Source organism: Mesoplodon bidens (genome assembly GCF_964165515.1).
Source record: "Mesoplodon bidens genome assembly, contig: HAP1_SCAFFOLD_46, whole genome shotgun sequence".
Classification (NCBI taxonomy): domain Eukaryota; kingdom Metazoa; phylum Chordata; class Mammalia; order Artiodactyla; family Ziphiidae; genus Mesoplodon; species Mesoplodon bidens.
This window is the reverse complement of record NW_027672173.1, coordinates 1,533,276-1,549,462: the sequence shown is the minus strand read 5'-3', so window position 1 is coordinate 1,549,462 and position 16,187 is coordinate 1,533,276.

Genomic DNA, 16,187 nt, shown 5'->3' with positions numbered 1-16,187 from the left:
AACTTAGAAAGAGTGCTACCTGTCAGAGTCCCATTGGTACTGTCATTTCCAGGATATGGAGAATTTTCTCACCCATTTTCTCTTTTCAAGGAGGCTAACGTTTTATATTTATATTTTTTTACAGTTTTAGAAACTGTTTTTCTTGTGAAATATAACACACATTCATGAAAGTTTACAAACCATAAATATATAGCTTAATGAGTAACCAGAAAGTGAGCAGCCTTGTAGCTGCCACCCAGAGCAAGGAATAGAACCCTGCCAGCCCCTCTTCTGCGTGCTCCCTCCCCACAAAGGGAACCCAACCTTGGCTTCTATTTTTTTCCTTTCCCCCCTTCTTTTTTATTGACGTATAGTTGATTTACAATGTTGTGTTCCTTTCTCTTCTGTTAATTTCTTCTGTTAATTTCTGATTCAGTTTCATGTGTATTCTTTGTATATTTCATGTATAGTCTTTTTCCTATTCTTTTCCATTATGGTTGATCACAGGATACTGACTATAGCTCTCTGTGCTCTACAGTAGGACCCTGCTGTTTATCCACCCTGTAGTTTGTATCTGCTAATCCCAAACTCCCAATCCTTCCCTGCCCCCAACCCCACTGAAAACCCCAAGTCTCTCTTCTATGTCTGGGAGTCTGTTTCTGTTTTGCAGATATGTTCATTTGCATCGTACTTTAGAGTCCATGTATAAGGGCTATCATATGGTGAGAAATGTTATTTTTTAAATAGGCTTCCCAGGTGATACTTATGCATGTTAATGTTTGAGAACTACTGTCTTCCACTGTAAAGTTATGGCATACTGGGGCTGAAAGAGGCCCCCCAGACCTCCTAGCCCAGTGGTTTTCCAACTTGGCTGCTGCACAGTAGAATTAGTGGGTGAGATTTTTAAAACTCCCAGTGCTGGAGGGCTTACCCCACTTAAATGTCATCAGAATCTCTGGGATTGGGGTCAGGCTATCAATGTTTATTTTTTTGTTTGTTTGTTTGTTTTGAAGCTCCCCAGGGAACTCCCAACATACAACCAAGGGTAAGAATCACTGCAGCGGTCCAATCCATTGGTTTTACAGTTGGGGACCCCGTGGCTGCCCACCGAGGTACCATTACAGAGAGGCAGATTGACCCAAGAGAGTCAGTGGCCCAGACAGGATAGGAACTCAGATTTCCTGACTCCTCGTTGGTGCTGCTTCTACCATAAAGATTGTGTCCCTTTGTTGAGCCAATGACAACCCTGATCCCCCCGTGTTCTGTTTTATCCTTCACAAAGTAAAATAACTCCCAATGGTTTGATTTCCTTACAAGCCAGAGAGAGTTTCTGTTTTCATAAGGTGAACCTCTGACCCCAGCTATGGCCTGAAGCTCAGCCCCGGCTGCAGACTTGTCCTCCCTCCACACTAAGTGCCCTGGAGAAGCCTTGCTGGGAAAACAGGCTTCTCTTTCTGGCAGTGGCTATGCACGTGTGACCTTCGAGCAAGCGACGAAAACCTTTTTCTGTGCTTATTTCCTTGCCTTCTACAGAGTGCCCATAACCAAAGCAAAGTGCTTTGCTGAGAAAAGGATGGTTGTTCAATAACATAGCCTCGTGCTAAGCACAGCACGTACACCCAATAAATACTTGATGAGTTAAGTAATTAATTCAGCAAAGCAAGTATACACATCACACAGTCACTTCCCCCAGCTTGTCTTCTCCCCAAGCTATTTACATATTAAATCTTATTTCAAAAGATTCGCAACCTCGCAATGAAAATTTCTGTAGAGTGCATCTATTTCCAGCCCTAGTGAATGGCTTAATGATACTTAATACCTATCTTGTACAACAAAATTTTGATTCTGGGGTCTCAGGCCAAAGCACAATTCACACCACAGAAGTCACTGTCAAGTCCCTACCAGGCGAGGGGACATAGAAAACACAAGATCGCATTTCTTTTGGAGTTGTATGGTTTCCTTTATTAGAGAAAGTAGGAATTGCCTCTCTAGGGAAGGATCCAAGCCAACCGGGGCTTTGTCTACCTCCCAGTGGTCATGTGTGAGCCTTGGTGCTGAATGGGGAATGACTGAAGCGCCTAAAGACGGAGCGGATCTCACTGGCGGTCTTACTTAGAGTCCCCGTACTGGTGGCGGGCTGGCTCTTCCTCCGTCTGCGAGCTGTCCTCCCCTCCTTTGTCAACTTTGGGGTTTTCATGGCCGCATGAGGACCAGTGGGAGCATGCTTTCTGGGTCTTGTCCCCTCGTGTCCTGTGGTGACATTCACCTGTCCTGCGGTGATGGGAACTTTTCCTCGATGAAGACGTGTCCTTCTTTCCTTTTTTTCCTTCCAGGCTTCATCCCTGGGGTGGGAGACCTTCTGGCTTCCATCCCGTTCAGAGGTGTAGCCTTCGCTCTGCAAGGTGGAGACCACGGGGGCTGCGACCTTCCCTTCAGCTCTTCCAGCAGCAGGCTTGCTGGTTGTGACTGCAGCTGGCAACACCCTGCTCATGCTGCTCTCTGGACCATCTGCCCCCGTCGAGGATGGGCTGGCAACACCCGCCGAGACCAGGTTCGTGTCCTGCAGGGATAGGCTGGCAGCACCTGCAGTGGCCTGGCCGGATCCGCTTTCTCCTGGATCCTCGATGGTGGCTCCCGCCAGGCCCACGGTCATCCCTGCCGCCGATCCTTTGGCGACTTTCAGGGCTGCAGGTGACCCACGGGGGGCATGATGGATTCCCTCTCCCCCTACATAAGAACAAGACGTGGCTCCAGTCACGTCACGACGCTTGTGAAGCCCAAACTCATCCTGATCCCTTTCTCTGTGGAGCTCTGTGGTCTGAGCCAAGGGGAGGAGAGACAGGTAAGATAGACATGACAGAAAGTGAGCTCAGAACTGTCCGCTCCTCTCTCATCCTGGAGCTGAGCAACTCAAGGCCTTATACTTAGAATAACCTTTGAAATCACCCAGTCTAAGCTCCCATTGGATGCAAGACCCCATCTACTGCACCCCTGTCAAACGGCCACTCCACTTTACTTGAACAGTCCCAGGGTCAGGGAGAGCACTGAAACAATTCTCCATGATGATATACACTTTAACTTTATACCCTTGTGCTTCTCTCTCTGCAGGACAGATTACTAGAAGTGGGGTTCCTGGGTCAAGGGATGCACACCTTGTACATTTTGGTGACTCCACGGGTTGGGCTGATTTGAGTCAGCGTGTCGGACTCCCGGGGAGACACAATGAAGGAAGGACTTCCTAACTGTGAATGATGTTCCCCACCTGCTGAGACTACCTGGGCTGGGGTAAGTGTTCAGGAAGAGACCAGAGAGTCAGGAGGCTGCAGAAGGGATTACAGCCCTGGTGATGAGACCAGTGCAGCCGAGATGATACCTAAGGTCTCTCTGAAATTCGGCCTCGTGGGACAAGGTGGAGAAGCACTCAGAACCTCTCCAGTGTGGTGACTCCCGTAGTGATAGCTCGTTTGTCCCTGACCCTTTTCAACGGTAGAAGGTATTTCCCAGGCGAGTCTCAGAGAGCACCAAAGGCTATGAAGGACCAGCTTTGCCCTGCTCTCCCGAAGCGCCCTGCCCCGTGTTCTTGAGTCCCTGTCGGTGCTTACCACTAGGATTTTGGCATCCTCTGTAGTCGCTGCATCTCCTGTTTGGAACATCGGGGTACTGCTGTAACTGTCTACCGGTGGTCTCAGGATAGAGACAAGCTTTTCCCAGTAGGAAAAGAGGTCTTCTTGTGCGTTGGAAGAGGGGCACAGCTGCAGATAGAAAGTCCGGCCGGTAGCAAGATTCAGGCACAGCTGCTGTTTCTCCAGGTTGTGGATGGAGATCTTGACAAACTTCAAGGGGAGCAGCTTGGTGAGCTCTAGGGTCTTCACGGGCTTGCAACCTCTCCCCTTGGTGATCCCGGCACAGACTTTTCTTGGTCGGGCCAGCAGCATGACGTCAGGTAGTGGGAAGAGGGGGCTGGTGGATGCGACGCCCACAGTCACCGTTCGGACGCGGTTGTCTAGGTCAATCAGTTCTCCTTCCTTGCTGACCTGGATAAAGTCGCTCTCAAACATGGGAGCGTACTTGAAAATGTCATACTCTCCTCCCTCGTACAGTTGTCGTTGCAGGACCCCCATGGAAGTCCTCGACAACCCCACTGAACTGTAGCTATTGGCCGTGTAATGAGGTAAACTCTCACTGCTCATGGCTCTCTTCGTTCAAGACAGAGCCACCAGCCACAAATTGAGTCTCGGAGAGAGAGAGAGAGAGGGAACGAAAGCACCTCGTCACCTCCCTGCAGGACTCTGCCAGAGTCTCTTGACCCGACCCTATTTATACCGCAAGCCCTTTGTGACCCGTCACCATCGCATCACACACCCCTTTGTTGAGCCTCCAAGCCCCCACCCCCTTGGGGCAGGCTCACCAGCCTCCCCCTAAACCAACCACCACGTCCATAGGGAACAGGCTGACCCTGCCAGGGTATAGGTGTGGGTAGGCTGGATAGTCTTTCTACTCAAAAGGCTGAGGAAACCCTCTTGCTTTGGTAAATATCTGGGTGGTTTCCAGTCTTGTTGTTGTTACAAATCTCCATCATCTTGGCGCTTCTGCTGAATGATGTCCTGGGGATAAAATCCTGGAAGTGGACCGTGTACTTGCTAAGGGCAGGCATCCTATGGGGATTGCTGTTCTCTGTGCCCCCAGCGTATATAGCACAGTGCTGGCAGGAACTTAGAAAGAGTGCTACCTGTCAGAGTCCCATTGGTACTGTCATTTCCAGGATATGGAGAATTTTCTCACCCATTTTCTCTTTTCAAGGAGGCTAACGTTTTATATTTATATTTTTTTACAGTTTTAGAAACTGTTTTTCTTGTGAAATATAACACACATTCATGAAAGTTTACAAACCATAAATATATAGCTTAATGAGTAACCAGAAAGTGAGCAGCCTTGTAGCTGCCACCCAGAGCAAGGAATAGAACCCTGCCAGCCCCTCTTCTGCGTGCTCCCTCCCCACAAAGGGAACCCAACCTTGGCTTCTATTTTTTTCCTTTCCCCCCTTCTTTTTTATTGACGTATAGTTGATTTACAATGTTGTGTTCCTTTCTCTTCTGTTAATTTCTTCTGTTAATTTCTGATTCAGTTTCATGTGTATTCTTTGTATATTTCATGTATAGTCTTTTTCCTATTCTTTTCCATTATGGTTGATCACAGGATACTGACTATAGCTCTCTGTGCTCTACAGTAGGACCCTGCTGTTTATCCACCCTGTAGTTTGTATCTGCTAATCCCAAACTCCCAATCCTTCCCTGCCCCCAACCCCACTGAAAACCCCAAGTCTCTCTTCTATGTCTGGGAGTCTGTTTCTGTTTTGCAGATATGTTCATTTGCATCGTACTTTAGAGTCCATGTATAAGGGCTATCATATGGTGAGAAATGTTATTTTTTAAATAGGCTTCCCAGGTGATACTTATGCATGTTAATGTTTGAGAACTACTGTCTTCCACTGTAAAGTTATGGCATACTGGGGCTGAAAGAGGCCCCCCAGACCTCCTAGCCCAGTGGTTTTCCAACTTGGCTGCTGCACAGTAGAATTAGTGGGTGAGATTTTTAAAACTCCCAGTGCTGGAGGGCTTACCCCACTTAAATGTCATCAGAATCTCTGGGATTGGGGTCAGGCTATCAATGTTTATTTTTTTGTTTGTTTGTTTGTTTTGAAGCTCCCCAGGGAACTCCCAACATACAACCAAGGGTAAGAATCACTGCAGCGGTCCAATCCATTGGTTTTACAGTTGGGGACCCCGTGGCTGCCCACCGAGGTACCATTACAGAGAGGCAGATTGACCCAAGAGAGTCAGTGGCCCAGACAGGATAGGAACTCAGATTTCCTGACTCCTCGTTGGTGCTGCTTCTACCATAAAGATTGTGTCCCTTTGTTGAGCCAATGACAACCCTGATCCCCCCGTGTTCTGTTTTATCCTTCACAAAGTAAAATAACTCCCAATGGTTTGATTTCCTTACAAGCCAGAGAGAGTTTCTGTTTTCATAAGGTGAACCTCTGACCCCAGCTATGGCCTGAAGCTCAGCCCCGGCTGCAGACTTGTCCTCCCTCCACACTAAGTGCCCTGGAGAAGCCTTGCTGGGAAAACAGGCTTCTCTTTCTGGCAGTGGCTATGCACGTGTGACCTTCGAGCAAGCGACGAAAACCTTTTTCTGTGCTTATTTCCTTGCCTTCTACAGAGTGCCCATAACCAAAGCAAAGTGCTTTGCTGAGAAAAGGATGGTTGTTCAATAACATAGCCTCGTGCTAAGCACAGCACGTACACCCAATAAATACTTGATGAGTTAAGTAATTAATTCAGCAACGCAAGTATACACATCACACAGTCACTTCCCCCAGCTTGTCTTCTCCCCAAGCTATTTACATATTAAATCTTATTTCAAAAGATTCGCAACCTCGCAATGAAAATTTCTGTAGAGTGCATCTATTTCCAGCCCTAGTGAATGGCTTAATGATACTTAATACCTATCTTGTACAACAAAATTTTGATTCTGGGGTCTCAGGCCAAAGCACAATTTGCACCACAGAAGTCACTGTCAAGTCCCTACCAGGCGAGGGGACATAGAAAACACAAGATCGCATTTCTTTTGGAGTTGTATGGTTTCCTTTATTAGAGAAAGTAGGAATTGCCTCACTAGGGAAGGATCCAAGCCAACCGGGGCTTTGTCTACCTCCCAGTGGTCATGTGTGAGCCTTGGTGCTGAATGGGGAATGACTGAAGCGCCTAAAGACGGAGCGGATCTCACTGGCGGTCTTACTTAGAGTCCCCGTACTGGTGGCGGGCTGGCTCTTCCTCCGTCTGCGAGCTGTCCTCCCCTCCTTTGTCAACTTTGGGGTTTTCATGGCCGCATGAGGACCAGTGGGAGGATGCTTTCTGGGTCTTGTCCCCTCGTGTCCTGTGGTGACATTCACCTGTCCTGCGGTGATGGGAACTTTTCCTCGATGAAGACGTGTCCTTCTTTCCTTTTTTTCCTTCCAGGCTTCATCCCTGGGGTGGGAGACCTTCTGGCTTCCATCCCGTTCAGAGGTGTAGCCTTCGCTCTGCAAGGTGGAGACCACGGGGGCTGCGACCTTCCCTTCAGCTCTTCCAGCAGCAGGCTTGCTGGTTGTGACTGCAGCTGGCAACACCCTGCTCATGCTGCTCTCTGGACCATCTGCCCCCGTCGAGGATGGGCTGGCAACACCCGCCGAGACCAGGTTCGTGTCCTGCAGGGATAGGCTGGCAGCACCTGCAGTGGCCTGGCCGGATCCGCTTTCTCCTGGATCCTCGATGGTGGCTCCCGCCAGGCCCACGGTCATCCCTGCCGCCGATCCTTTGGCGACTTTCAGGGCTGCAGGTGACCCACGGGGGGCATGATGGATTCCCTCTCCCCCTACATAAGAACAAGACGTGGCTCCAGTCACGTCACGACGCTTGTGAAGCCCAAACTCATCCTGATCCCTTTCTCTGTGGAGCTCTGTGGTCTGAGCCAAGGGGAGGAGAGACAGGTAAGATAGACATGACAGAAAGTGAGCTCAGAACTGTCCGCTCCTCTCTCATCCTGGAGCTGAGCAACTCAAGGCCTTATACTTAGAATAACCTTTGAAATCACCCAGTCTAAGCTCCCATTGGATGCAAGACCCCATCTACTGCACCCCTGTCAAACGGCCACTCCACTTTACTTGAACAGTCCCAGGGTCAGGGAGAGCACTGATACAATTCTCCATGATGATATACACTTTAACTTTATACCCTTGTGCTTCTCTCTCTGCAGGACAGATTACTAGAAGTGGGGTTCCTGGGTCAAGGGATGCACACCTTGTACATTTTGGTGACTCCACGGGTTGGGCTGATTTGAGTCAGCGTGTCGGACTCCCGGGGAGACACAATGAAGGAAGGACTTCCTAACTGTGAATGATGTTCCCCACCTGCTGAGACTACCTGGGCTGGGGTAAGTGTTCAGGAAGAGACCAGAGAGTCAGGAGGCTGCAGAAGGGATTACAGCCCTGGTGATGAGACCAGTGCAGCCGAGATGATACCTAAGGTCTCTCTGAAATTCGGCCTCGTGGGACAAGGTGGAGAAGCACTCAGAACCTCTCCAGTGTGGTGACTCCCGTAGTGATAGCTCGTTTGTCCCTGACCCTTTTCAACGGTAGAAGGTATTTCCCAGGCGAGTCTCAGAGAGCACCAAAGGCTATGAAGGACCAGCTTTGCCCTGCTCTCCCGAAGCGCCCTGCCCCGTGTTCTTGAGTCCCTGTCGGTGCTTACCACTAGGATTTTGGCATCCTCTGTAGTCGCTGCATCTCCTGTTTGGAACATCGGGGTACTGCTGTAACTGTCTACCGGTGGTCTCAGGATAGAGACAAGCTTTTCCCAGTAGGAAAAGAGGTCTTCTTGTGCGTCGGAAGAGGGGCACAGCTGCAGATAGAAAGTCCGGCCGGTAGCAAGATTCAGGCACAGCTGCTGTTTCTCCAGGTTGTGGATGGAGATCTTGACAAACTTCAAGGGGAGCAGCTTGGTGAGCTCTAGGGTCTTCACGGGCTTGCAACCTCTCCCCTTGGTGATCCCGGCACAGACTTTCCTTGGTCGGGCCAGCAGCATGACGTCAGGTAGTGGGAAGAGGGGGCTGGTGGATGCGACGCCCACAGTCACCGTTCGGACGCGGTTGTCTAGGTCAATCAGTTCTCCTTCCTTGCTGACCTGGATAAAGTCGCTCTCAAACATGGGAGCGTACTTGAAAATGTCATACTCTCCTCCCTCGTACAGTTGTCGTTGCAGGACCCCCATGGAGGTCCTCGACAACCCCACTGAACTGTAGCTATTGGCCGTGTAATGAGGTAAACTCTCACTGCTCATGGCTCTCTTCGTTCAAGACAGAGCCACCAGCCACAAATTGAGTCTCGGAGAGAGAGAGAGAGAGGGAACGAAAGCACCTCGTCACCTCCCTGCAGGACTCTGCCAGAGTCTCTTGACCCGACCCTATTTATACCGCAAGCCCTTTGTGACCCGTCACCATCGCATCACACACCCCTTTGTTGAGCCTCCAAGCCCCCACCCCCTTGGGGCAGGCTCACCAGCCTCCCCCTAAACCAACCACCACGTCCATAGGGAACAGGCTGACCCTGCCAGGGTATAGGTGTGGGTAGGCTGGATAGTCTTTCTACTCAAAAGGCTGAGGAAACCCTCTTGCTTTGGTAAATATCTGGGTGGTTTCCTGTCTTGTTGTTGTTACAAATCTCCATCATCTTGGCGCTTCTGCTGAATGATGTCCTGGGGATAAAATCCTGGAAGTGGACCGTGTACTTGCTAAGGGCAGGCATCCTATGGGGATTGCTGTTCTCTGTGCCCCCAGCGTATATAGCACAGTGCTGGCAGGAACTTAGAAAGAGTGCTACCTGTCAGAGTCCCATTGGTACTGTCATTTCCAGGATATGGAGAATTTTCTCACCCATTTTCTCTTTTCAAGGAGGCTAACGTTTTATATTTATATTTTTTTACAGTTTTAGAAACTGTTTTTCTTGTGAAATATAACACACATTCATGAAAGTTTACAAACCATAAATATATAGCTTAATGAGTAACCAGAAAGTGAGCAGCCTTGTAGCTGCCACCCAGAGCAAGGAATAGAACCCTGCCAGCCCCTCTTCTGCGTGCTCCCTCCCCACAAAGGGAACCCAACCTTGGCTTCTATTTTTTTCCTTTCCCCCCTTCTTTTTTATTGACGTATAGTTGATTTACAATGTTGTGTTCCTTTCTCTTCTGTTAATTTCTTCTGTTAATTTCTGATTCAGTTTCATGTGTATTCTTTGTATATTTCATGTATAGTCTTTTTCCTATTCTTTTCCATTATGGTTGATCACAGGATACTGACTATAGCTCTCTGTGCTCTACAGTAGGACCCTGCTGTTTATCCACCCTGTAGTTTGTATCTGCTAATCCCAAACTCCCAATCCTTCCCTGCCCCCAACCCCACTGAAAACCCCAAGTCTCTCTTCTATGTCTGGGAGTCTGTTTCTGTTTTGCAGATATGTTCATTTGCATCGTACTTTAGAGTCCATGTATAAGGGCTATCATATGGTGAGAAATGTTATTTTTTAAATAGGCTTCCCAGGTGATACTTATGCATGTTAATGTTTGAGAACTACTGTCTTCCACTGTAAAGTTATGGCATACTGGGGCTGAAAGAGGCCCCCCAGACCTCCTAGCCCAGTGGTTTTCCAACTTGGCTGCTGCACAGTAGAATTAGTGGGTGAGATTTTTAAAACTCCCAGTGCTGGAGGGCTTACCCCACTTAAATGTCATCAGAATCTCTGGGATTGGGGTCAGGCTATCAATGTTTATTTTTTTGTTTGTTTGTTTGTTTTGAAGCTCCCCAGGGAACTCCCAACATACAACCAAGGGTAAGAATCACTGCAGCGGTCCAATCCATTGGTTTTACAGTTGGGGACCCCGTGGCTGCCCACCGAGGTACCATTACAGAGAGGCAGATTGACCCAAGAGAGTCAGTGGCCCAGACAGGATAGGAACTCAGATTTCCTGACTCCTCGTTGGTGCTGCTTCTACCATAAAGATTGTGTCCCTTTGTTGAGCCAATGACAACCCTGATCCCCCCGTGTTCTGTTTTATCCTTCACAAAGTAAAATAACTCCCAATGGTTTGATTTCCTTACAAGCCAGAGAGAGTTTCTGTTTTCATAAGGTGAACCTCTGACCCCAGCTATGGCCTGAAGCTCAGCCCCGGCTGCAGACTTGTCCTCCCTCCACACTAAGTGCCCTGGAGAAGCCTTGCTGGGAAAACAGGCTTCTCTTTCTGGCAGTGGCTATGCACGTGTGACCTTCGAGCAAGCGACGAAAACCTTTTTCTGTGCTTATTTCCTTGCCTTCTACAGAGTGCCCATAACCAAAGCAAAGTGCTTTGCTGAGAAAAGGATGGTTGTTCAATAACATAGCCTCGTGCTAAGCACAGCACGTACACCCAATAAATACTTGATGAGTTAAGTAATTAATTCAGCAAAGCAAGTATACACATCACACAGTCACTTCCCCCAGCTTGTCTTCTCCCCAAGCTATTTACATATTAAATCTTATTTCAAAAGATTCGCAACCTCGCAATGAAAATTTCTGTAGAGTGCATCTATTTCCAGCCCTAGTGAATGGCTTAATGATACTTAATACCTATCTTGTACAACAAAATTTTGATTCTGGGGTCTCAGGCCAAAGCACAATTCACACCACAGAAGTCACTGTCAAGTCCCTACCAGGCGAGGGGACATAGAAAACACAAGATCGCATTTCTTTTGGAGTTGTATGGTTTCCTTTATTAGAGAAAGTAGGAATTGCCTCTCTAGGGAAGGATCCAAGCCAACCGGGGCTTTGTCTACCTCCCAGTGGTCATGTGTGAGCCTTGGTGCTGAATGGGGAATGACTGAAGCGCCTAAAGACGGAGCGGATCTCACTGGCGGTCTTACTTAGAGTCCCCGTACTGGTGGCGGGCTGGCTCTTCCTCCGTCTGCGAGCTGTCCTCCCCTCCTTTGTCAACTTTGGGGTTTTCATGGCCGCATGAGGACCAGTGGGAGCATGCTTTCTGGGTCTTGTCCCCTCGTGTCCTGTGGTGACATTCACCTGTCCTGCGGTGATGGGAACTTTTCCTCGATGAAGACGTGTCCTTCTTTCCTTTTTTTCCTTCCAGGCTTCATCCCTGGGGTGGGAGACCTTCTGGCTTCCATCCCGTTCAGAGGTGTAGCCTTCGCTCTGCAAGGTGGAGACCACGGGGGCTGCGACCTTCCCTTCAGCTCTTCCAGCAGCAGGCTTGCTGGTTGTGACTGCAGCTGGCAACACCCTGCTCATGCTGCTCTCTGGACCATCTGACCCCGTCGAGGATGGGCTGGCAACACCCGCCGAGACCAGGTTCGTGTCCTGCAGGGATAGGCTGGCAGCACCTGCAGTGGCCTGGCCGGATCCGCTTTCTCCTGGATCCTCGATGGTGGCTCCCGCCAGGCCCACGGTCATCCCTGCCGCCGATCCTTTGGCGACTTTCAGGGCTGCAGGTGACCCACGGGGGGCATGATAGATTCCCTCTCCCCCTACATAAGAACAAGACGTGGCTCCAGTCACGTCACGACGCTTGTGAAGCCCAAACTCATCCTGATCCCTTTCTCTGTGGAGCTCTGTGGTCTGAGCCAAGGGGAGGAGAGACAGGTAAGATAGACATGACAGAAAGTGAGCTCAGAACTGTCCGCTCCTCTCTCATCCTGGAGCTGAGCAACTCAAGGCCTTATACTTAGAATAACCTTTGAAATCACCCAGTCTAAGCTCCCATTGGATGCAAGACCCCATCTACTGCACCCCTGTCAAACGGCCACTCCACTTTACTTGAACAGTCCCAGGGTCAGGGAGAGCACTGAAACAATTCTCCATGATGATATACACTTTAACTTTATACCCTTGTGCTTCTCTCTCTGCAGGACAGATTACTAGAAGTGGGGTTCCTGGGTCAAGGGATGCACACCTTGTACATTTTGGTGACTCCACGGGTTGGGCTGATTTGAGTCAGCGTGTCGGACTCCCGGGGAGACACAATGAAGGAAGGACTTCCTAACTGTGAATGATGTTCCCCACCTGCTGAGACTACCTGGGCTGGGGTAAGTGTTCAGGAAGAGACCAGAGAGTCAGGAGGCTGCAGAAGGGATTACAGCCCTGGTGATGAGACCAGTGCAGCCGAGATGATACCTAAGGTCTCTCTGAAATTCGGCCTCGTGGGACAAGGTGGAGAAGCACTCAGAACCTCTCCAGTGTGGTGACTCCCGTAGTGATAGCTCGTTTGTCCCTGACCCTTTTCAACGGTAGAAGGTATTTCCCAGGCGAGTCTCAGAGAGCACCAAAGGCTATGAAGGACCAGCTTTGCCCTGCTCTCCCGAAGCGCCCTGCCCCGTGTTCTTGAGTCCCTGTCGGTGCTTACCACTAGGATTTTGGCATCCTCTGTAGTCGCTGCATCTCCTGTTTGGAACATCGGGGTACTGCTGTAACTGTCTACCGGTGGTCTCAGGATAGAGACAAGCTTTTCCCAGTAGGAAAAGAGGTCTTCTTGTGCGTTGGAAGAGGGGCACAGCTGCAGATAGAAAGTCCGGCCGGTAGCAAGATTCAGGCACAGCTGCTGTTTCTCCAGGTTGTGGATGGAGATCTTGACAAACTTCAAGGGGAGCAGCTTGGTGAGCTCTAGGGTCTTCACGGGCTTGCAACCTCTCCCCTTGGTGATCCCGGCACAGACTTTTCTTGGTCGGGCCAGCAGCATGACGTCAGGTAGTGGGAAGAGGGGGCTGGTGGATGCGACGCCCACAGTCACCGTTCGGACGCGGTTGTCTAGGTCAATCAGTTCTCCTTCCTTGCTGACCTGGATAAAGTCGCTCTCAAACATGGGAGCGTACTTGAAAATGTCATACTCTCCTCCCTCGTACAGTTGTCGTTGCAGGACCCCCATGGAAGTCCTCGACAACCCCACTGAACTGTAGCTATTGGCCGTGTAATGAGGTAAACTCTCACTGCTCATGGCTCTCTTCGTTCAAGACAGAGCCACCAGCCACAAATTGAGTCTCGGAGAGAGAGAGAGAGAGGGAACGAAAGCACCTCGTCACCTCCCTGCAGGACTCTGCCAGAGTCTCTTGACCCGACCCTATTTATACCGCAAGCCCTTTGTGACCCGTCACCATCGCATCACACACCCCTTTGTTGAGCCTCCAAGCCCCCACCCCCTTGGGGCAGGCTCACCAGCCTCCCCCTAAACCAACCACCACGTCCATAGGGAACAGGCTGACCCTGCCAGGGTATAGGTGTGGGTAGGCTGGATAGTCTTTCTACTCAAAAGGCTGAGGAAACCCTCTTGCTTTGGTAAATATCTGGGTGGTTTCCAGTCTTGTTGTTGTTACAAATCTCCATCATCTTGGCGCTTCTGCTGAATGATGTCCTGGGGATAAAATCCTGGAAGTGGACCGTGTACTTGCTAAGGGCAGGCATCCTATGGGGATTGCTGTTCTCTGTGCCCCCAGCGTATATAGCACAGTGCTGGCAGGAACTTAGAAAGAGTGCTACCTGTCAGAGTCCCATTGGTACTGTCATTTCCAGGATATGGAGAATTTTCTCACCCATTTTCTCTTTTCAAGGAGGCTAACGTTTTATATTTATATTTTTTTACAGTTTTAGAAACTGTTTTTCTTGTGAAATATAACACACATTCATGAAAGTTTACAAACCATAAATATATAGCTTAATGAGTAACCAGAAAGTGAGCAGCCTTGTAGCTGCCACCCAGAGCAAGGAATAGAACCCTGCCAGCCCCTCTTCTGCGTGCTCCCTCCCCACAAAGGGAACCCAACCTTGGCTTCTATTTTTTTCCTTTCCCCCCTTCTTTTTTATTGACGTATAGTTGATTTACAATGTTGTGTTCCTTTCTCTTCTGTTAATTTCTTCTGTTAATTTCTGATTCAGTTTCATGTGTATTCTTTGTATATTTCATGTATAGTCTTTTTCCTATTCTTTTCCATTATGGTTGATCACAGGATACTGACTATAGCTCTCTGTGCTCTACAGTAGGACCCTGCTGTTTATCCACCCTGTAGTTTGTATCTGCTAATCCCAAACTCCCAATCCTTCCCTGCCCCCAACCCCACTGAAAACCCCAAGTCTCTCTTCTATGTCTGGGAGTCTGTTTCTGTTTTGCAGATATGTTCATTTGCATCGTACTTTAGAGTCCATGTATAAGGGCTATCATATGGTGAGAAATGTTATTTTTTAAATAGGCTTCCCAGGTGATACTTATGCATGTTAATGTTTGAGAACTACTGTCTTCCACTGTAAAGTTATGGCATACTGGGGCTGAAAGAGGCCCCCCAGACCTCCTAGCCCAGTGGTTTTCCAACTTGGCTGCTGCACAGTAGAATTAGTGGGTGAGATTTTTAAAACTCCCAGTGCTGGAGGGCTTACCCCACTTAAATGTCATCAGAATCTCTGGGATTGGGGTCAGGCTATCAATGTTTATTTTTTTGTTTGTTTGTTTGTTTTGAAGCTCCCCAGGGAACTCCCAACATACAACCAAGGGTAAGAATCACTGCAGCGGTCCAATCCATTGGTTTTACAGTTGGGGACCCCGTGGCTGCCCACCGAGGTACCATTACAGAGAGGCAGATTGACCCAAGAGAGTCAGTGGCCCAGACAGGATAGGAACTCAGATTTCCTGACTCCTCGTTGGTGCTGCTTCTACCATAAAGATTGTGTCCCTTTGTTGAGCCAATGACAACCCTGATCCCCCCGTGTTCTGTTTTATCCTTCACAAAGTAAAATAACTCCCAATGGTTTGATTTCCTTACAAGCCAGAGAGAGTTTCTGTTTTCATAAGGTGAACCTCTGACCCCAGCTATGGCCTGAAGCTCAGCCCCGGCTGCAGACTTGTCCTCCCTCCACACTAAGTGCCCTGGAGAAGCCTTGCTGGGAAAACAGGCTTCTCTTTCTGGCAGTGGCTATGCACGTGTGACCTTCGAGCAAGCGACGAAAACCTTTTTCTGTGCTTATTTCCTTGCCTTCTACAGAGTGCCCATAACCAAAGCAAAGTGCTTTGCTGAGAAAAGGATGGTTGTTCAATAACATAGCCTCGTGCTAAGCACAGCACGTACACCCAATAAATACTTGATGAGTTAAGTAATTAATTCAGCAACGCAAGTATACACATCACACAGTCACTTCCCCCAGCTTGTCTTCTCCCCAAGCTATTTACATATTAAATCTTATTTCAAAAGATTCGCAACCTCGCAATGAAAATTTCTGTAGAGTGCATCTATTTCCAGCCCTAGTGAATGGCTTAATGATACTTAATACCTATCTTGTACAACAAAATTTTGATTCTGGGGTCTCAGGCCAAAGCACAATTTGCACCACAGAAGTCACTGTCAAGTCCCTACCAGGCGAGGGGACATAGAAAACACAAGATCGCATTTCTTTTGGAGTTGTATGGTTTCCTTTATTAGAGAAAGTAGGAATTGCCTCACTAGGGAAGGATCCAAGCCAACCGGGGCTTTGTCTACCTCCCAGTGGTCATGTGTGAGCCTTGGTGCTGAATGGGGAATGACTGAAGCGCCTAAAGACGGAGCGGATCTCACTGGCGGTCTTACTTAGAGTCCCCGTACTGGTGGCGGGCTGG